The following is a 22,990-nucleotide window of genomic DNA, read 5'->3' on the forward strand; positions in this document are numbered from 1 at the left end:
GGAAGGACATACTGGAAGGGAAGGACATTAACTTGGCTTCACTTCTGATATCTGCTTTTGATGTGGAGGACACTAAGACGGTAGCTTGTGCAGAGTTATCAGTGGTCCTCAAAAGTAAGGACGCTAGGTTGAAAAGGAAATTGAACATTCATGAGTATGTTATTGCCTTCAGCAAGTACAGGGAAGTGATATGCTCTGTCAGGCCGGAGAGAAGGGAGGAGCTCGACCTGTACTTGCTGAGGGTCACTGAGTATGCGTACAAGTATGGTGGTACCCACTTCTACGACTATCATAGAAGTTTCTTGGCTATGGCAGCGGCCGCTTTCAGCCAGGATGGTTACGTGACTGACTGGAGCCTAGAGGATTCGCAGATGTTTTGCAGTCATTTTGCGAATCTGAAGTTCCCAGCGTGCACTCACTGTCAGGCCATCACTCACGCCACCGCATGGTGCGCAGGGCTTGGGCAGCATGGGGAGCATGGGGCGGCCAGACCATCCACATCCTCAGATACCTTCTCGAGGCCCGCTCCATCAGTGGATAAGTTGGGCCGTCCGGTGCATTACCTCGGTGGCTCGCAGATATGCAACAATTACAACATCTCTTCCTGCAACTACAGCAACTGCAGGTTGTTGCATGTCTGTTTTTACTGTTTTAGGGCACACCCGGGCTCGGCTTGCAGGCAAAAGGGGCCAGCATGACTAGGCGGTTGTTGTGCAGGTTCTTCTACGGGGACTTTTTCAATAGGTGATCCAGATACCATAGTATTTGAAGTTGTCCTGAAATGTAACAAGAAAAAAACTAATGAAAGAAGGTAATTTCGGGAATATAATAAATGGCCTCTTCTCCATTCCCGGACTCTTCCTCTTCCTGCTGGACGTTGACTTCACTTTGTGCTCAGCCAATCAGCGTCCGCGGCAGGACCTTTCAGTGGCCGCTGATAGGCTGAGCGCAGAGTGTAATCACCAACCCACCTGAAGTTGAAGAGACCAGAAGCAGAGCATGGTACAGTGAGATCAGAACAACGGTGGTGCGTAGGTTGATAAGTGCAACATTATTTGATAGAGTTTTGCAGGCCGGACACAGTGGGGCAGGAAAATTTGGAGTGAAAGAACCCCTATGATGTTTAAAAAATTTCAAATTATAGTAGTGTGTAGTGTCCATCTATTATACAATCTTTGATTTTTTAATTTAGAAAAATTTGGAGTCTCCTTTTTTCACCATTTTGAATTTTTTTTTTAAACTTATTAAAAAGCCTATAAAAAAAACTTTGTAAAAACGTACGCCCGCATTTCTTGCACTTTGGTAAGGAAGGATAGCTGTTCTGCGTGCTTATAGGTGCATTTTTTAGCTGCTGACCCACTAGGAAGTTTTGATTCACGTAGCCACTTAAAAAAGCTATCCCTTACTGACCTCCATTGTTTTTCAATACCTTCAGCTAAAAAAAAAGGGGAAAAAATTATTAGACTTTTTTTTTTTTTTTTATGACATTAAAAAAGGTACAAAACAAAGGCATAAACCTATTGCCTCTTGTAATTTCTCATCATATGTATTGTACTCTGGGAAAAGTTTCACATAAATTTCTTCCCATTTCCTACGTGTGCAAACGTTGTCATGGTGCTTGGAGTGGGACTTATCCCATAAGGATGCCCTCTCTTGAACATGTAGAAAGCCTATCAGGCTGCATTTGTGGGAGGGGCTTAGGATATTTAATCCCCGGTAACCCCTCCCTAGGGGCGTATGCTGGGTTGGCGAAATCGGCTGGGATTTTCGTTGCGTACGCTAGGCAGGTGGGACTGGTAATACAGGTAAGTGCCGGAGTACCGGCGGGTTGTTCACTCACTTGGGTGCCCTGGGCCGCAGCTTTTCTCCCCTCAGGCGGGCGGTCTCCGGCACCCAAGGTCCGCAAGGCGGCAGTATCCTTCAGGGGGCACCGACAGCTTAGTCAGGCTGGTCGGTCATGCAGAGATATATTATGTGGTGCGTGGCTGCAGCGGGGGTGGGCGGGGAGACGCGGCACCCGGAGTCTCCCTGCGCCTCCTCATCCACACGTGGTTGGAGTGCCGTTGCACTCGGGGGGGACGGTATAACCTCACGTAGGTCAGCGGGTGGTGGGGCAGGCCTCACCGGCTGGGCACGGTCGCTCTCACACAGCCGGCAACGGGAGAAGCGTCCCACGTGGGCGCACAGCTTCAGCGTCTCACGTGACACGCTGGGTCTCTGGTTGAGGGGAGTCAGCAGGCCAGGGGAGTAGCTGATTCGGGCTGCAGTTCCGCAGGTGGTGATGCGGTGCGAAAAAAAAAAAAAGGGGGGGACATGTATAGTGGTATATTTCATGCATACACTGTGTTGGTATTGGAGGTGGTGTTATTCTGGCAGGTGCACCGGTGTTTGGGGGGGCATAGGCCTCAAATACATGCACATATTAAAAAAAATAATAAATAAATAAATAAATAAATAAATAAATAATAATAATTAAAAAAAAAGAGAGCATTTGCAGTGGGGTACATGCAGTGTTGGTATAAGAAGTATAGTTCCTGGCAGGTGCACCGGTGTTCGGGGGGCACAGGCCTCGGATACATGCACCAGTGAAAAGAAAAAAAAAATTATATATATATATATATATATATATATATATGTATGTGTATGTATGTGCATATATACATTAAAGAAAAAGATAAGGTGGATGCCCCCTCCCCCCGCATATGTACTCATACATATAGATACCCAGTAATTCACACACACGTTTATGCTTCACATCAACAGGGAGTGGGGCAGTAGGGGGGCTAGCGGGGGTTTAGTTGGGTCATTTTCAGGTTTGTTAGCTAGGTAACTATGTGGTTAGTTTCAGCTCAGAAACACTGGTTATTATTTTGTTTCAGATTGGGTGTATTTCGGTTAGGTGGTCGCTACGTTCCTGTGTTGTACATTGCATCTACGCCTAGGGGCTTCGGTTAGTACTAGCCGCACGGCAATTTTTCTTTTTTTTTTTTTTTCCTGTTCTTATGTCACACTGTGGTTGTCACTTTCCTGGTAGTGGGGCCAGTTCACGCCTTCCGTTTTCAGTTCACATAATATTGGTCTACACCAACTTAAATAGTACATACAGTAGCAGTATCACATAGACGCTGTTATCAAGAGTAGTCTGACTCCAATCCGTCAGAGGGATTACAGTGCATTCGTTGGTCTGGCACGCATTCAGAGTATTTCCAGGTACATGGGTAATGGTTGCTGTTATCTTGACTCTTCTTCAAGGGTGACCGTTTACCTGCGATGGTTGCTGACACGTCTTCAGGACCGTTGCTAGTTAGTCAGGGATGGTGCGTACTGTAATCTTGGCCCGCCGTCAGGAGGTATTCACTGTCATAATACACATCATGGCTTCACGCGTCATGCATTTCATAGCGCTCTCCTACATACTGTCAGTCACCTTGCACGTGGCATCAGGGGTACCAAGGGGTACACTCGACTTGCGGTCATCACTCGTTTCAGGGTCCACACCTTTGCACACTTCAGGCACGGTCAGGGGTACGAGGTAATAAGTGTTCTCATTTGGTTATCCACAGGCGTTACAGGTGTCCATCGGATATTTCGATTTGTTGTGGTTTCGTTAGGGGTCAGGTCAGTAGCTGTCATTGAGGGGGACACGTTTTTTCAGTTTTGTCAAGATACTCACTATTATCGCTTTTTCCCCGGCACCCGTTTCGGCCCGGACAGGTCATGTCTCACGTTTCAGACATCGAGGACCTGATGTCCATCCCCGAAACTCCAGACAGGAGCTCCATGCGAGGGACGTCCTCTTCTGCGGCATACAGAGCGTGGACGATTCCCAAGCTAATGGAGGAATTGCGCAAGAGGGCAATTCCTTTCCCGGCCACCGCTCGTAAAGCGGACTTATATAAGCTCTTCTTGGCGGATCAGGATGCTACTGGCACTCTGGAGGGTACCTCGAGCCAGGCTACACTAAATGAACTACATGCCATGATGATATCCATGATGGGCAGACTGGAGTCTCTTGAGAAGAGGGGTACTCAGGAGGCGGCAGCCCCAGTAGCCCCACAGGGGCCTGCCCCTGCGGTAGCGACTGCCCCAGTAGCAGAGGTCAACCCAGGTAGGCGAGGAAGGACATACTGGAAGGGAAGGACATTAACTTGGCTTCACTTCTGATATCTGCTTTTGATGTGGAGGACACTAAGACGGTAGCTTGTGCAGAGTTATCAGTGGTCCTCAAAAGTAAGGACGCTAGGTTGAAAAGGAAATTGAACATTCATGAGTATGTTATTGCCTTCAGCAAGTACAGGGAAGTGATATGCTCTGTCAGGCCGGAGAGAAGGGAGGAGCTCGACCTGTACTTGCTGAGGGTCACTGAGTATGCGTACAAGTATGGTGGTACCCACTTCTACGACTATCATAGAAGTTTCTTGGCTATGGCAGCGGCCGCTTTCAGCCAGGATGGTTACGTGACTGACTGGAGCCTAGAGGATTCGCAGATGTTTTGCAGTCATTTTGCGAATCTGAAGTTCCCAGCGTGCACTCACTGTCAGGCCATCACTCACGCCACCGCATGGTGCGCAGGGCTTGGGCAGCATGGGGAGCATGGGGCGGCCAGACCATCCACATCCTCAGATACCTTCTCGAGGCCCGCTCCATCAGTGGATAAGTTGGGCCGTCCGGTGCATTACCTCGGTGGCTCGCAGATATGCAACAATTACAACATCTCTTCCTGCAACTACAGCAACTGCAGGTTGTTGCATGTCTGTTTTTACTGTTTTAGGGCACACCCGGGCTCGGCTTGCAGGCAAAAGGGGCCAGCATGACTAGGCGGGGCTCGCACCGCAGTCCTAGCTGCCTTACTCGTAGATCACCCAGACCCGGCCTGGGTGCAGTGGTTGGTCACCGGGTTGAAAGAGGGTTTCCACGCTGGCATGGTCATGATTCCACAATCCACACATGAATGTGATAATTTGTTGACGGCTCTGCACGATCCCGTAGTCATCACCGATTTAATAAACACTGAGTTATTGAAAGGTTACATGATTGGGCCCTTTGCAGTTTCTCCCTTCACTTCATGGAGAGTCAGCCCGGTAGGGGTGGTGACGGGGAAGTTCAGTGGGAAGAAAAGGATGATTTTTGACTTGTCGGCTCCCCACGGTTCAGTAATTCCCAGCATCAATTCACTCATACCATCAGACGAATTTAGCATGCAGTACTCATCGATAGACGAGGCCATTCAGCTCATCCTGAAACTCGGTCCAGGGGCCTGGATGGCTAAAGCAGACGTCACAGACGCGTTTAAGTTGCTTCCGTTACGCAGGGATCAGTGGCAGTGGTTCGGTATTAAGTGGCAGGGTTCTTATTATTCCGCTACCAAGCTGACCTTCGGTTGTAAAAGCAGCCCGTGGTTGTTTGACCAATTGGCCCAGGCATTGCACTGGCAGCTGGTCAATGTCTCCGGATGCAGCCAAGTCATCCATTACCTGGATGACTTTCTTCTGCTCAGTGGTCCGAGGGAAGAGCCAGGCCAGTTGGCCAGATTACTCAGGCTGTTTGCTGACATTGGGGTGCCGGTATCTCCCAAGAAGACAGTTGGTCCAGCCAGATGCCTCACCTTTCTGGGAGTAGTCCTAGACTCAGTTACCATGCAAGTTAGCCTGCCAACCGACAAACTCAATAGAATCAGACAGACCATCCACAAGTACACGATCTCTCGCATCACGACCAAGGTTGAATTACAAAGCTTGCTAGGTATGCTCGCTTTTGCCATGAGGGTCATTCCGCAGGGTAGGGCATTTGTGTCCAGGATCTTGTCCCTCCTACACGATGTCCCACACCAGCACAGTAGGGTATCCCTGGATCGGCAAGCCTTGGCTGATCTTGGGATGTGGGACAGGTACATGGAGCATTGGAATGGCACAGCAATGTTTGTTCCGCCAGCCTCCGAGTGGTCCCCCAAAGTCTGCACTGATGCGTCATCTTCCACCGGATATGGTGCAGTGTGGGGCAGCAGGTGGATGGCGGGGCAATGGTCCGAACAGATGTTGGCGCTGGGGGGTTTTGGCAGCACTTCTGCTCTATTTGAGATATTGCCTATTGTAGCAGCGGCAGTAGTGTGGGGTGACAAATGGGCAGGGCAGACGGTGCAATTCCTATGCGACAATCAGGCGACAGTAGCCATAGTAAACAAAGGCAGTTCCAATCACACCACAGTCATGAGGTTCGTTCGTAAGTTAGTCTGGGTGTCCCTGCAGTTCAAGTTTAATTTTGTGGCCATACATATACCGGGGGTGGAGAATACAGCTGCCGATGCGCTATCCAGGGCTAATTTCCGTCTTTTTTCACAGGTGGTCCCACAGGCAGAGCTGGTCGGAGCTCAGGCCCCAGGTTTGGCCCAGCTAGTCATGGATTAGCCTATTACACGAAAGTGGCCCGGGACTTAATGTCTGACGCCTTGGCACCCAACACTAAGAAGGCATACCACGCGGCTTACAACACTTTTAGGTCTTATCTATCGCATCACAATATTCCTTTCTCTTTCGACACTAAGGTCATTCTATCTTTCATCGGTTTTTGCCACTCTTCTCTGCACTTATCTCATAGTACCATCAAATCTTATCTGTCAGGCATCCAGCACTTCATTTCTTTAGCTCACCCGGATAGGCTCTCTATTCTTTCATCTCAGGCGGTCAAGGCTGCGCTCAGAGGGGTCTTGGCCCGTAGCTCCAGAGTTCCGGCTCTCGGGAGACCCATCAGCGGTGACCTGTTCAGGGCGTTGTCTGATGCTTTGGACAGTAACCCGTTCGGTTTCGAGCGCAGCTTGATTCTAAAATCTGCCGTGTATCTGGCTTTTTATGGTTTCCTCCGTCCGGGAGAATTCTCGTGTGCTAGGCGGGGTACCACACACTTACAGAAAGCTCACTTGAGGTGGCAGGGTTCTTGGTTTGAGGTTGCACTTTCTATCACTAAGACATGCAGGTGGGGTGCAGTGGTGAGGTATTTCCCTTCAGGTAATAAATGGTGCCCGGTGGCGGTGTTGTCACAACTGGCCAACATGCTACACGACAAACCTCCGGAGTCACCTCTGTTGCCCTTCGGTGCAGGGGCGCTCACCACTTCCACGTTCATGTGACATATTCGCACGTTACTTCGTACGTTAGGCCTCAACCCCAGGGAATACTCAGGGCACTCCTTTCGGATCGGAGCGGCATCAGCGGCCTCCAGGCATAAGGTGCCAGTACATGTGATTCAGAAGTTGGGCAGGTGGCACTCTTATGCGTATGCCACGTATGTCCCAGATCCCTCAAGGGAGATGGCTGATGAGTTTCATCATTTTGCTTTATAATAAAGTTCACTTTCAAATTACCCTAATAGTGTTGTCTCCTCTAAAGGCAGACCCTCGACGCGGTTTTCAGGCACACTTCAACCGCTGTTCAAGGGGCAGGTAGTTGTTAAGCTTCGTGTGGTATTAATCATGTCTCTTTCAGGTTTCCCTGGCAGCAGGTAACAGGTAAGACCAAGCCCACTGATAAGTCCTGACCACAAGTAGAAAGCCTATCAGGCTGCATTTGTGGGAGGGGCTTAGGATATTTAATCCCCGGCAACCCCTCCCTAGGGGCGTATGCTGGGTTGGCGAAACCCACCCGCCTCACCCTTTCTTTCATTTATCATGTACATAAGGGGATGCCCTCTAAAGGCAGACCCTCAACGCGGTTTTCAGGCACACTTCAACCGCTGTTCAAGGGGCAGGTAGTTGTTAAGCTTCGTGTGGTATTAATCATGTCTCTTTCAGGTTTCCCTGGCAGCAGGTAACAGGTAAGACCACGCACACTGATAAGTCCTGACCACAAATTGTATTACTTCCTCTGGTCGAAAATCAGAAGGGTCCACAGATTGGTCAATAGCTTTTTCCTTGTGGGATTTCTGGGAAAAAATTAACTTAAATTATATTCTTAAGATTATCATCGGCATCTTCATCGGCAAAATTTCAGAAAATAAGGTTTTTAAAAAATTTAAATCTTTGTGAAAATACCTTGCTTGGTTGGCTAGATGCCTGTTTTTCTGACTTTTTTTGGGCTGAAAAAAATACTATTTGTGTGGGGAAATTAAAAAGAATACCGCAATTTTGCTAATTTTGGAAGGTTTCGTTTTCGCGCCGTACAATTTACTGTAAAAATGACATGTGTTATTTATTCTTTGGGTCAATACGATTAAAATGATACCCATGATAACATACTTTTCTAAAAGAATCACAAACTTTTTAACCAAATTAGTACGTTTAAAATCCCCCTATTTTGAAGACCCATAACTTTTTCATTTTTCCGTATATGCGGCGGTATGAGGGCTCATTTTTGCGCCGTGATGTGTACATTTTATTGATACCATATTTGCTTATCTAAAACTTAATACATTTTTTTTGGGGGGGGAATAAAATGTTATAAAAAAGCAGCTATTTTGGACTTTTTTTTTTTACGTTCACGCCGTTCACCATATGGTATCATTAACATTTGAATTTAATAGTTCAGATATTTACGCACGCGGCGATACCAAATATGTATATAAAATATTTTTTTAACACTTTTTGGGGGTGAAATGGGGAAAATGGGACAATTTACGTTTTTATTGGGGAGGGGTTTTTTAAAAATTTTTTCACTTTATTTTTTTACTTTTAGTTTTACACTTTAATAGTCCCCATAGGGGACCATTTATTGCAATCATTCGATTGCTAATCCTGTTCAGTGCTATGTATAGGAAATACGGGAAGGCAGATCAGAGCAGAAGACTCCCGGAAGGCAGCGGAGCAAGGTGAGGGGACCTCCGTCTGCCGTTCTGGAAGATCGGATCGCCGCGGCAGCGCTGCGGGCGATGTGATCATCCATTTAAGTGACCGCGATGCTGCAGATGCCGTGATCTGTATTGATCACGGCATCTGAGGGGTTAATGGCAGACATCCGTGGGATCGCGGGTGTCCGCCATTACCGGCGGGTCCCTGGCTGCGATCAACAGCCGGGACCTGCCGCGCATGACGTACATTTACGTCCTTCTTCGTTAAGGGGTTAAAAAAAAATTATTAAAAAAAAACAACCATCTAGAGCTACTATACACAATTGACAATTTTCTTATAAAAAAAAAAAAAAAGGTTGTTTTGACAAACACAGTAAATTCCTCGCCAAAATTTAGGAACCAGAAAGGATAAAGTGGGAAAACAGTGGAATAGATTAGAAGAGCACCATGTGCTATTGCTGCACTACTATTTTTTGGCAAAAAAACAATCAAAATTTGGTCTATCAATCTCAGTCCCTTCATAGTCTAATGGTGCGTTCCCACAGGGCGCATACGCAGCGTATTTGACGCTGCACAAAATGTTTAGCAGCAGCGGGAAATACGCTGTGTATTCCTTGCTCACTATACACACAAGGCTTTCCGACGGCAGCCCTATGTGTGTAGTGAGTTTTGGAGGCGGGGCCGTGTGCCGACATGTCTGTGACGCGCGGCTCCGCCTCCAAAACTCACTACACACATAGGGCTGCCATTGGAAAGCCCTGTGTGTATAGTAAGCAAGGGATAAGCAGCGTATTTCCCGCTGCTGCCGTAAATTTTGTGCAGCGTCAAATACACTGCGTATACACCCTGTGGGAACGCACCCTAAATATCTAATTTGTAAAAAAAACATATATTTAATGACAAAATAATAGTATACATACAGGAACAGTGGGAAAACTGTGCAATAGATTTGCATAGCACCATGTGCCAGTGCAGCAGTACTGTTTTCTTGCAAAAAACAACTAGAAATGTGTTTAAAAACACTATCATTACCTTCATAGTGTATATATAATTATATAAAACACATGAATTTATGGAGAAATAAATAGTAAACATACAGGAAAAGTGGGAAAACTGTGCAATAGATTTGCATAGCACCATGTGCCAATGCAGCAGTACAGCTTTCTTGCAAAAAAAACCCACAAAAATGTTTATAATCACTATCATTACCTTCTTAGTGTATATATAATTATATGAAACATATGAATTGATTGAGAAATAAATAGTATACATAAAGGAACCCTGGAAAAACTGTGCCAGTGCACCACTACAGCTTTTTGAATTTACATAAATATAAAATTTACTGTTTTCACTAATCAATATCATTCCTTTCATTATAAATATATATTTTAAGTAAAAAGGAACAAACAAAAATAAAGTATGGAAACACAAAACAGCCATAAAGGATCCTAAAACAATGCAATTGGATCAAGTTACTACAGATAAACAAAGGGTTAAAAAAACATGGCAGAGTACTCACTATGGAATCCGGTAAGCATAGAAAAAGGTGTAGGAATATGGCGGAGCTCACGTCACGGCTTCTTTCCTCTTCAGCAGACTGAGAAGTTCTGGAAGGGTGGGGAGGTGGGAGGGACTTTAGAGTCCAAAGTGCATGCGCAATGCAAAAAAAGCATACGGTTAACCGTATTGACACGTATGGTTGTACGGTTCTCATTGAACTCCATGTTAAAGAAAACGCATACGGTTGCAATACGGTTTTCTAACAGGACCAAAAACCGTGGTCGGACACGGTTTTCAGAACTGGAAAAAAACGTGTTGGCAGCAAACCATATGCACCCGTACGCATTTTGATGCATACGGTTTTCAATGATTTGTCAATGTATACGTTTTTCAATACGGTCCCATACGGTTTTTACTAAGAAACCGTACACGGGAACCGGATTGGAAAATCGTGATGTGAACCCAGCCTAAGACTGTTCCAAAATGATCAAAAATTAGGAGGTGGCCAAGAGGGGAAACAAGTGGTCAGGCCCAAACCTAGTGGGACATTCAGGCATTAACCTAGGTCTCAAGTCTGAGACCAGGGCTGCATATAGTGTTGGCGATGCCCTGAACTTGGGCATATACAGTCATGGCCGTAAATGTTGGCAATTTCTCACAGAAAAGGATTGCAGTAACACGTTTTGCTATACACATGTTTATTCCTTTTGTGTGTGTTGGAACTAAACCAAAAAAGGGAGGAAAAAAAAGCTAATTGGACATCATGTCACACCAAACTCTAAAAATGGGCTGGACAAAATTATTGGCACCCTTTCAAAATTGTGGATAAATAAGATTGTTTCAGGCATGTGATGCTCCTTTAAACTCACCTGGGGCAAGTAACAGGTGTGGGCAATATAAAAATCACACCTGAAAGCAGATAAAAAGAAGATAAGTTCACTTAGTTTTTGCATTGTGTGTCTGTGTGTGCCACACTAAGCATGGACAACAGAAAGGACTTGAGAATCAAAATTGTGGAAAAATATCAACAATCTCAAGGTTACAAGTCCATCTCCAGGAGATCTAGATTGCCTTTGTCCACAGTGTGCAACATTAGAAAGAAGATTGCAACCCATGGCACTGTAGCTAATCTCCCTGGGCACGGACGGAAGAGAAAAACTGATGAAACATGTCAACGCAGGATAGTCCCGATGGTGGATAAGCAGCCCCAAACATGTTCCAAAGATATTCAAGCTGTCCTGTAGGCTCAGGGAGCATGGGTGTCAGAGCGAACTATCCGTCGACATTTAAATGAAATGAAACATTATAACAGGAGACCCAGGAGGACCCCACTGCTGACAGAGACATAGAAAAGCAAAAATACATTTTGCAAAAATGAACTTAAAGGGGTACTCCGCCCCTAGACATCTTATCCCCTATCCAAAGGATAGGGGATAAGATGTCAGATCGCCGGGGTCCCGCTGCTGGGGACCCCGGGGATCGCTGCTGAAGCACCCCGCTATCATTACTGCGCAGAGCGAGATCGCTCTGCATGTAATGACGGGCAATACAGGGGCTGGAGCATCGTTACGTCACGGCTCCGCCCCTCGTGACGTCACGGCCCGCCCCCGTCAATACAAGTCTATGGGAGGGGGCGTGGCGGTCGTCACGCCCCCTGCCATAGACTTGCATTAAGGGGACGGGCCATGATGTCATGAGGGGCGGAGCCATGACGTCACGCTGCTCCGGCCCCTGTATCGCCCGTCATTACGCACAGAGCGAACTCGCTCTGTGCAGTTATGATGGCGGGGTGCCGCAGCGGCGATCCCCGGGGTCCCCAGCAGCGGGACCGCGGCGATCTAACATCTTATCCCCTATCCTTTGGATAGGGCATAAGATGCCAGGGGCGGAGTACCCCTTTAAGTAAGCCAAAATCCTTCTGGAAAAACATCTTGTGGACAGATGAGACCAAGATAGAGCTTTTTGGTAAAGCACATGATTCTACTGTTTACTGAAAACAGAATGAGGCCTACAAAGAAAAGAACATAGTACCTACAGTGAAATATGGTAGAGGTTCAATTATGTTTTGGGGTTGTTTTGCTGTCTCTGGAGCTGGGTGCCTTGAATGCGTGCAAGGCATCATGAAATCTGAGGATTACCAATGGATTTTGGGTTGAACTGTACAGCCCACTGTCAGAAAGCTGGGTTTGCGTCCAAGATCTTGGGTCTTTCAGCAGGACAATGACCCCAAACATACGTCAAAAAGCACCCAGAAATGGATGGCAACAAAGCGCTGGAGGGTTCTGAAGTGGCCATCAATGAGTCCAGATCTTAAAACTGCTGTTGGGAAAAGGAGAGATCTTAAAATTGCTGTTGGGAAAAGGCGCCCTTTCAATAAGAGAGACCTGGAGCAATTTGCAAAGGAAGAATGGTCCAATATTCTGGCTGAGAGGTGTAAGAAGCTTATTGATGGTTATAGGAAGCAACTGATTTCAGTTATTTTTTCCAAAGGGTGTGCAACCAAATATTAAGTTAAGGGTGCCAATAATTCTGTCCAGCCCATTTTTGGAGTTTGGTGTGACATTATGTCCAATTTGCTTTTTTTACTCCCTTTTTTAGTTTAGTTCCCAGACACACAAAGGGAATAAACATGTGTATACCAAAAGATGTGTTACTGCAATCCTTTTATCTGAGAAATACTGAATTTTCTTGAAAAATGCCATGGGTGCCAACATTTACGGCCATGACTGTAACTGCCACTTGTCCCCCAACGACTATGGATTGCCACACCTCCCGATGTGTATCCCTGTTTGCATGGCCACTTCTTTCTGCAGAGACTATGACAGAGACTGAGTGTGAAAGGTATTCCTAGGAGCTTATGCTGTGCTGGCTCTGCTTAACTCTAAGGGTGCATTCACACTGTGGAATGCACGTTGAATCTCCTATTACTGAATTCAGCGAGTGGAGATTCAGCCTGGCAGCTGAAGTCGGACCCCGCGGCACTGCGTCGTCACCATTGATGGCTAGGCAGTGCTCGCGGAATTTCACCCTAAGAATGAACATATTCATTCTCTGTGCGGAACAATTTCAGTGGCTGAACTGTCCACCGCTGAAAATGCTCAGTGTGAATGGGTCTCGCGGAAACCCATTCACACTGATGTAAAAGTTCACTGCCGGAATTTAGCGGGAATTGCGTTGTGTGAATGTGCCCTACGAGCTTGGTGACCTTGATACACAGCATTCTAAAAGACCGGGAAGCATACAGTGGACCTAATATTGAGGTCTTCTGAATCCACAGGGAAACCAGAGAGTACCCTATTATTGTGCTCACAATAGAAACTTTATGTGGAGTAGCTGGTCACAAAGTGGGCAAAGTTAAAGCACTAATGTATGTGAATCTGGGAAGAGACTTTCCTCTATTTTGGGACTTGTGGCAAGGAAGAAAGTTAACTTGCAATAAAAGTAGGTAATGTGCTATGAGGTAACCCCAAACCATTTGACCCAGATGCTCCCAAAAGTAGGGTTAACCACAAATAAAAAGAATTTCCCCCTAACTGTACTGGCTGGTGAAACTGAAGTCCAGGACAAAGTTTGTGATATGCCCATGTTATAGGGATACTGGGATAAACTCCCTACCCTTTTCCCTACACACCTACCTACTCACGCATACTATGTAGGGCACCAAAGGAGGCGTTATTGAGGGAAATGAGGGTAGAAAAAAATGTGGGGACTGTGATGTGCAGTCAAAGATATTTGTCTGGCAGAGTTATATTTGAAATAAATCTTCATGGTAGTCTGAGCCCCCATAGAAAAGAACTCTTAGGGCAGAGATCCCATGCACAGTGGGTGCTGTGGAAATTAATTGGTCCTATGACCATGCAGACATGCTCTATGCCCATTGATGGCAAAGCAGTCCATGCGGAATTCATGGACATTTTGCAGCGTGCACGGTGCAGCAGAACCCCATTGAAAATAAGGGAAGGCAGCTGTACTGGAACTTCCAAATTCTGCAAATTTGTAGTGTGAATGGCCTCTTAGAAGATATCACCTGGGGGCGTAGCTTGGCGCTGAACAGGATGGCTGCTTTCTGAGACAGCTCCCGCACTTGTGGTCCTAAACTAGCTTCAAACTACAGGTGACCCAGCTTCCCTAAATGGGGAGGAAGCTCCTCAGTTACCCGGCTGCCTGCTATGCCACCCAGATATATTCTCCGCTATCTTCAAACCCCTCCCGCCCGCCTGCCGGCCATTACAGGGCCGGCGCAGGGCTTGCTCTTGCATCCGGGGCTGCTTACCGGAGCCCGGGTCTGCAAGCCTCCTGCTGTTTGCCTCCCTGCACCGGAGTCTCCGGGGATGGCTCCATCCTAGCTGCTGCACGTCCCTGCTGCTCTCCGTGGGTACTGCGATCTCACCCGACAATCCCTGCACCACGCTGAAGAGCTCCCGGCAGAGCCTGCTGCATTAGACGCCGCTTCTGCTGGATTAACTCCTGAGGCTCCAGAATGCTCTGATTTGGGGGTGAGTGTGAATAACCCCCTGCCAGACAGGAGCTGTAACCCCCGAGAAGCACACCAGCTCCCTACACCTGAAGGTTCTGCATCCTCTTCTCCCTGCTGGAGCGCAGGCCCGCCATCTTGGGTGACCATTGTGGGGAGGCCAGGAGCCTCCATCCTCTCACACGCAGCCACCCTCAGCTGCTTCTTTTTGCTCGGCTCCCCCCCCCCACCACCACCAACTCTGTGCACTGCCTGAGGGCCTGAGCAGCCTTCTCCTCAGCCACTTCCTCCAGTGGGATAAGGGTCTGCATCTCTGGCACTCCTATGCTCAGTACATCTGGACCCTCCTGCAGCCTGATGTCCTCCTCTAGCCACCCCTAAACCACAGAGGGTTCCCAAGATGTCCTCAAGTGCTTCCTACCTGCCCTCACAGGGGTCACCTTCCCACTCCTCTGGGCCCCTGCTGCCTTCTCCTCAAGGGCCGGCTTCTTCCTCCTGGGATGTTCTCTCCGAGGCCGCCCTGCCTTGCTCAGGCTTGCCAGCACTACCGTCTACTCTGCCAGACATTAGTCAGCTCCTCTCCCAAATTTCAACAAAGGAGGACTTTCATTCACTTATTGCTGAAGTGAAGGATACATGTCATGCAGAAATGTAGTCCCTGTGCCAGGACCTACAGCATGTTTCTGATCGGGTGGAGGGCCTAGAGGACGAGCATGATACCACCAGAGCTTACATTGCCCAGCTCCATTCCACCATTGCATCCAAACTGACTTTCTCTGTGACCTTCATGCCCATGTGGAAGACTTGGACAATCGGGGAAGGTGTAATAACATACGGGTGCGTGCATGTTATTACGCCCATAAGATTAAGCTGGACAGAGCTCATAGGGCCCTCCACCCCAAATCTAACACAGGCACTCCCAGAGATGTTATCTAATGTGTACACGATTTTCAAGTGAAGGAGGCCATGATGGCTAAAGCTTGCTCACTGAGGAACTTCAACTTTGATGGAGCCCCTATTCAATTATACCAAGACCTGTCCTGGCTGACGCTTCGGAAGCGTTGAATGCTCCAACCCCTCTTGGCTGTTCTTCACTCCCACCAGGTGCCTTATAGATGGAACTTTCCATTTGCGCTTCATGCTTGCAAGGACGGACTGTATTACATTCCTTCTCTGACCTCCCGGCCTTTTGTTCTGCCCCCGACTTGCCGGTACCCCAGATGGTAGATTGGAACATCACATCTCCCCCTCCTCCCCTACCTCCTGTATGGCAACCTGTTTGCCAACCGGACTTGGACTCAGAAGAAGTCGCCTCCTCGTGACTCCGGGGGTCACCCGCGGGTTCCCCCCTGAGTGGCCATGGGATGCCTTACACCTTCTCACTATTGTTTCTGGCATTCCTTGCTCACTTCTCACTGTTGTTTGAGGACATTCCTTGCTCTTTGGTCTTGTCACGACTCCAATTACTACTACTGTTCCTGACGTATACTGTCGTTTGCTGCAGTGGGAATTAGTTGAGCTGCGGGCCGACATTGTCTTTCTGCAGGAGACACACTTTGACCGTTCTGGATCTTTTCAATTTCTTCAGAATCTCTTTCCTCAGGCCTACTCCACTGTCTCTGATAGGAAGATGGCTGGGACTGCTATCCTGGTCTCTCGATCCTGCCCTTTACAAGTCTCCTCTTTCTCTCTAGACCCACAGGGGCATTATGTAGTGGTGGAGGGGGTCCTGGGTGGGGTCCCGCTTCTGCTCTGTAATATTTATGCCCCTAACACTTCACAAATCCCATTCTTACGTAGGATCCTCTCTAAGCTCCATAAATATCCTTCTTCTGCCTGGTTACTAGGTCTTTAATCTTATTTTCTCTCCTTCTATGGACCGTCATTCCCTCTCTGATACTCCTTCTCCTGCCCAATTGCGCCTGGCTACCATTTTTAGGTGGACTATACGGACCGCTCTTTCAGTTCTTACTCGCACTCTCATAAATTGCACACACGCGCATAGACTATTTTTTGGGTAAACTTCCCATGGTGCGCATGCTCTCTACAGCTTCCCTTGAGGCAATTTTTTGGTCTGACCACTGCCCTGTCCTCCTTTCTTTTTCTCATTCTCCTTCTTCGCTAAGGAGCTGCCATTGGCGTCTTAATGATTCTCTTCTTAAATCATTGCCTTCCCGGGAGTCTATTCCGAAGTGTCTCACTGATTACTTTGCCACTAACAAGGGCACGGTCTCCTCTCAGGCAGTCCTTTGGGAAGCCCATAAGTCAGTGGTACGGGGGAGGAACTCTTAGAGGTCCTTAAATCCCTTCCAGTTGGCTGCTCCTTAGGACCTGAGGGATTCACTTGCCTGTACTACAAGACTTACTCCTTCATACTCATACCTAAACTTGTTCCTCTTTCTTTAATTCTTTTCTGGGGGGCGAGGAGATCCCGCAGTCTTTTTTACACTCCTTGATTACCCTGATACCTAAACCTGGCAAGAATCCCCATGATCACTCTAGTTACAGGCCTATTGCCCCCCTAATTCTGATTTGAATCTTTATTGCAAGGTTCTAGCCGTTAGACTAAGCTCCTTTCTTCCCTGCCTTATGCAAAACGATCAGGTTGGGTTTATCCCCTGTTGTCAGGGAGGTGATAATACCAGGAGGGTAGTGGGACTGGTTGACTTAATCAATCGGAGGGCCGAACAGGCATTAATTCTTAGCTTGGATGCGGAAAAGGCCTTTGATTGGGGTGACCATTTCTTTTTCCTACCCTCCAGAAATTCGGTATCATGGGTAACTTTCTAACTGCTCTGCGGGGTCTCTATTCCTGCCCAACTGCCTCCCTCAAACTCTCTCATGCTCCCTCTCCAACCTTTCCTGTTTAACAGCACTAGACAGGGTTGTCCGTTGTCCCCCCTGGTATTTGCCTTTTGCATTGAGCCTCTTGCGGCCAAGATCAGGATGGACCTGGGTATCACTGGCGTTCCCATACACGAGAGTTTAAGATTTGTTTATTTGCTGATGATGTACTCCTCATGCTTTCTTGTCCCTTAGTTTCTCTTCCTAACCTTTATAAAGCTCTGCATGACTATGGTGTGGTCTCTGGCTACAAAGTTAACCTCTCTAAATCAGTGGCTTTCCCTCTCAATCTTCTCTCGTCTGTGTCTACTCTCTTATGCTCTAATTACTCTTTTAAATGGTCCACCTCTGCTATCAAGTATTTGGGGGTTCACATCACTTCCCATTACACCTCTCTTTACTCTACTAACTATCTCCCCCTTTTTCGGGAACTTCTTACTAGAGAAATGGAGGTCTCAATATATCTTTTTCAGCCGGATTGCGGCGGTTAAAATGACGATTCTACCTAAATTACTGTATTTTTTCGAGATGTTGCCGACTCGAGTGCCCTTGTCCGCCCTTTGCTCCTTTCAATCTGCTAGCTTCCGTTTCATCTGGGATGGGAAGAGACACCGTCTTCCGATGTCTAATGTATCAAAGAAAGGAAGGTATAAATCACCCACTCACCCGGTATATGCCAAAGAAGTTGCTTTTATTCCATGTTGGAGGGTTACAGCGGTTCGGGTCGGGGAGAAATCTTGAGCTCAGCCGAGCTCGTGGAAAGACAGTTCCGTTTCGCGGGTTGTCCGCTTGGTCAAGCTCTTCTGTCTGTCATGATGGCTAGCAGGGCTATGTGGCGCAATACTACTGGGCAGCCGCCTGCGTCACCTTGCGGCTTGGTCCTCCTACCATGCATATAGCCGCTGGATGGAGTTGGAGAAACCATGGCTAGCTCCTATTCACCCGAATACCCTTCTCTGGTCCCCTCTGGCGTCTTCTGTTTCACTCTCTCCTCTCTTGGGTCCCATGTCTTTCTCTAGGTACGTTTATTGATATTGCTCCAGAAAGTTCGGACTGTTTTCTCCAACCTCCACTCTGCGGTCTTTCCTTTATCATCCTGATTTCCCTGCTGGTCTGTCATCTCTCATGGTGCGGGAATGGGGCTCGAGATCTTTTGCCGTGGTGGACCTCAGATGCGGGGTCTTCTCTCTGACATATACTCTTTACTCCTCCAGCCCCCAGACTGGGATCCCCCATCACACCGCTATATGGGCCATTGGGAGGTGGCTCTCAATACTACCATTACCTTGCCTCAGTGGCGTGTTATTTGGGAGAGGGCATCTAAAGCCTCTATCTGCACATCCTATAAGGAAACCCAGTATAAAATGATTATGGGCTGGTATCACACTTCTGAGCTCATAAATAGACTGAACCCTACCATCCCTCCTCAATGCTGACGTTGTGGAGTGGGTACGGTGTTCCATATTTTTTGGTCCTGTCCTTTCATAGGGGGTTATTGGAAAATGGTACAACGATTGATTTCCGGTTCTTTGGGTGTCATGGTCCCTCTCGATCCCCGAATATATCTTCTCCACGTTTCTCATCCTGCTCTATCTAAAAAAACATTTATGCTTTTTATGCATATTGCTTTGGCCGCTAAAACCCTTATAGCTAAATGTTGGAAGAGACCTCTTCCTCCCTCTGAGTCTGATCTGTTGGCCCGTATCGGTGAGATCCGCTCCTTGGAATCCCTCACAGCCTCACTGAACAATTCTGTCCCCTCTTTTCTCTCGGTTTGGGAACCTTGGGACCGCTTTTCTGATCGTCAGCCACCTTAATCTATCTAGCTCTCTCTCCTCTCCATTTTCTTCTTCCTGCTTTCTCTTCCCCCTTGGCTCTGTGGTTTGTTCTGTGTTTGTCTTCATGGTCCCTTTATGTACCTTTCTTCTCCTCTCTACCCCTCTCCCCTCCCCTTCCTGTGTTTGTAGCCCTCTGGGTGATATAGACTTCAGTGTTGTTCCTGACAGTATAGACTTCAGTACATTTCCTGACAGTATGAGGTTATCATTCAGTCACTGCAGTAGTAATATGTCATCCTGGTATGAAGGTATTGTTTAAAACCACAATGCTTAAGAGAATCCTGCATGCACAATATGCAATTTTCTATTCTTTGGCTGTTTTACATAAATAGGTGTCACAAGACGATCAATGTTATGGATTTCATGTCAATGCCTGATCCAGTAAGCAATACCGCCAGGGACCCACCGCTAATGACAGACATCAGCGATCAGATTGATGCCCACCATTAAAATGTACCTGTCGTCAACAAAAACTTTTTATATAATGTAGATAATACCATTATATGTATATTTGTAATATACATTGGTTAAAAAAATTGTATATTTTTGTCCCTGCAGCTATTACATGTGTGTCTCTATGAGGAGTCCAAATACAGGAAGTGTGGGTGGACAAGCAGGGCTCTGTACACTGAGGCTCTGTGACATTCCCCCGACTCACATCAGGATGACTGACAAGCCAGGAGCCTGCACAGAGCCCTGCTTGTCCTGCCCTTACTTCCTGTATTTGGACTCTTCACAGAGACACACAGGCAATAGCTGCAGGAACAGCATTTTTTCACCCAAAAATATACACATTTTTTAACCAATATATATTACAAATATACACTGCTCAAAAAATAAAGGGAACACTTAAAGGGGTATTCCAGGAAATAACTTTTTTATATATATCAACTGGCTCCAGAAATTTAAACAGATTTGTAAATTACTTCTATTAAAAAATCTCAATCCTTTCAGTACTTATGAGCTTCTGAAGTTAGGGTTGTTCTTTTCTGTCTAAGTAATCTGATGACACGTGTCTCGGGAACCGCCCAGTTTAGAAGCAAAGTCCCATAGCAAATCTCTTCTTTCTGGAGCCAGTTGATATATATATAAAAAAGTTTTTCCCTGGATAACCCCTTTAAACAACACAATGTAACTCCAAGTCAATCTCACTTTTGTGAAATCACCCTGTCCACTCATGATGCAACACTGATTGACAATTTCACATGCTGTTGTGCAAATGGAACAGATAACAGGTGGAAATTATCGGCAATTAGCAAGTCACCCCCAATAAAGGAGTGGTGGTGACCACTTCTCACTTCACAGACCACTTCTCAGTTCCTATGCTTCCTTGCTGATGTTTTGGTCACTTTTGAATGCTGGCGGTGCTTTCACTCTAGTGGTAGCATGAGACGAAGTCTACAACCCACACCTTTGACTCAGGTAGTGCAGCTCATCCAGGATGGCACATCAATGTGAGCTGTGGCAAGGTTTGCTGTGTCTGTCAGCGTAGTGTCCAGAGCATGGAGGCGCTAACAGGAGACAGGCCAGTACATCAGGAGACATGGAGGAGGCTGTAGGAGGGCAACAACCCAGCAGCAGGACCACTACCTCTGCCTTTGTGCAAGGAGGAGCACTGCCAGAGCCCTGCAAAATGACCTCCAGCAGGCAACAAATGTGCATGTGTCCACTGAAACGGTCAGAACCAGACTCCATGAGGGTGGTATGAGGGCTCGACGTCCACAGGTGGAGGCTGTGCTTACAGACCCACACCGTGCAGGATGTTGGGCATTAGCCAGAGAACACCAAGATTGGCAAATTTACCACTGGCACCATGTGCTCTTCACAGATGAAAGCAGGTTCACACTGAGCACACGTGACAGTCTGGAGACGCTGTGGAGAACGTTCTGCTGCCTGCAACATCCTCCAGCATGACTGGTTTGGCAGTGGGTCAGGAATGGTGTGGGGTGGCATTTCTTTGGGGGGCCACACAGCCCTCCATGTGTTTGCCAGAGGTAGACTGACTGCCATTAGGTACCGAGATGAGATCCTCAGATCCCTTGTGAGACCATATGCTTGTGCGGTTGGCCCTGGGTTTCCCCTAATGCAAGACAATGCTAGACCTCATGTGGCAGAGTTCCTGCAAGAGGAAGGCATTGATGCTATGGACTGGTCCGCCCTTTCCCCAGACCTGAATCTGATTGAGCACATCTGGGACATTATGTCTCGCTCCATCCACCAATGCCACGTTGCACCACAGACTGTCCAGGAGTTGGCAGATGCTTTAGTCCAGGTCTGGGAGGACATCCCTCAGGAGACCATCCGCCACCTCATCAGGAGCATGCTCAGGCATTGTAAGGAGATCATACAGGCATGTGGCGGCCACACACACTACTGAGCCTCATTTTGACTTGTTTTAAGGACATTACATCAAAGTTGGATCAGCCTGTAATGTGGTTTTCCACTTTTGAATGTGAGTGTGACTCCATATCCAGATCTCCATGGGTTGAGAAATTGATAATTTTTTGTTGTCAGCACATTCAACTATGTAAAGACAAAAGTATTTCATACGATTAGTTCATTCATATGTAGGATGTGTTATTAGCGTTCCCTTTATGTTTTTGAGCAGTGTATATATAACGTTATTATCTACATTATATCTTAAGTTTTTGTTGATGGTACACTTTAACCACTTAGATACAGTGATCAAAACTGATCACTGCATTTAAAGCATTAGGTGTGCTTTGTGGGACTCATTGGACAACCCGCAGTGCAATTTTGGGTATCCAATGAGTCAAGATGGCAGCTGAAAATCCCTTTACCCGCTCCATGTCACTCTGCTAGCACCCACTTGCATGGTCTGTTTTCTGATAGGCTGTAAGAGTGGATAACTGATATCACTGAAAAGTAATAGCATTTGAAAGATTACTATAAATAATCTCCTATGGGGGCTTAAAAAATTTTGAAATAAAAAGGAAATCACCCCTTTTCTCATTTCACAAATAAAAAAAGCGAGAAAAAAAATAAAAAATAACATATGGTACCGCCACATGCAGAAATGTCTGAACTACTACTGGTCGGTGAGTTATACTGCGCTGAAGTCCCTCCTCTGCCGGCGATAGGCTGAGCGGCAGTGTGACGTTTTTGTTCCCGCCACCAGGAAGAAGACCAGTGCCGAGGCCGAAAAAATCCCACTGCTGCTCAGACTATCGCCGGACGAGGCAGAACTTCGCTTCGGCCAGTGATTGGCTGAGTGCAGTATGACTCACCGGCAACCAGGAAGAGGATCGCAGTGGAGGCTGGAGCAGCTGGGTACACATCCTTTTTTTTTTTTTTTTTTTTTTTTTACTGCCGGCAGTCTGGAACACAATGTTTACATCCCGGAGTACTCGGTGAGAGGAAAAACGAAGATGCAAAAATGTAAATTGTCTTTGTTTAGACAGCAAAGGAAATGGTCCCAACAATGGAAGAGAATTGGTAGGGATTCATTTTCCTAGTTTTCAGTCAGTCAATCTCCTGGCAATACAGCGGAGACTTCACCGGAGATGTTCACCGTGCAGTGCACCCGTCTCCAGCAGTC

At 47.1% G+C, this 22,990-nt stretch overlaps 1 long non-coding RNA gene across 1 annotated transcript; it reads right to left on the reverse strand.

Moving 5' to 3' along the window:
• Window positions 1-639: 639 nt before the first annotated feature.
• Window positions 640-22,784, reverse strand: LOC130282713 (uncharacterized). The gene is made up of 3 exons (XR_008846492.1): window positions 22,680-22,784; window positions 10,295-10,382; window positions 640-776 (listed from the first exon to the last, which is right to left on the reverse strand). It is a non-coding gene; the product is annotated as an uncharacterized LOC130282713 (long non-coding RNA).
• Between the last annotated feature and the right edge of the window lie 206 nt (window positions 22,785-22,990).

This window comes from Hyla sarda, chromosome 7 (assembly GCF_029499605.1).
Source record: "Hyla sarda isolate aHylSar1 chromosome 7, aHylSar1.hap1, whole genome shotgun sequence".
In the NCBI taxonomy this organism is placed as follows: Eukaryota; Metazoa; Chordata; class Amphibia; order Anura; family Hylidae; genus Hyla; species Hyla sarda.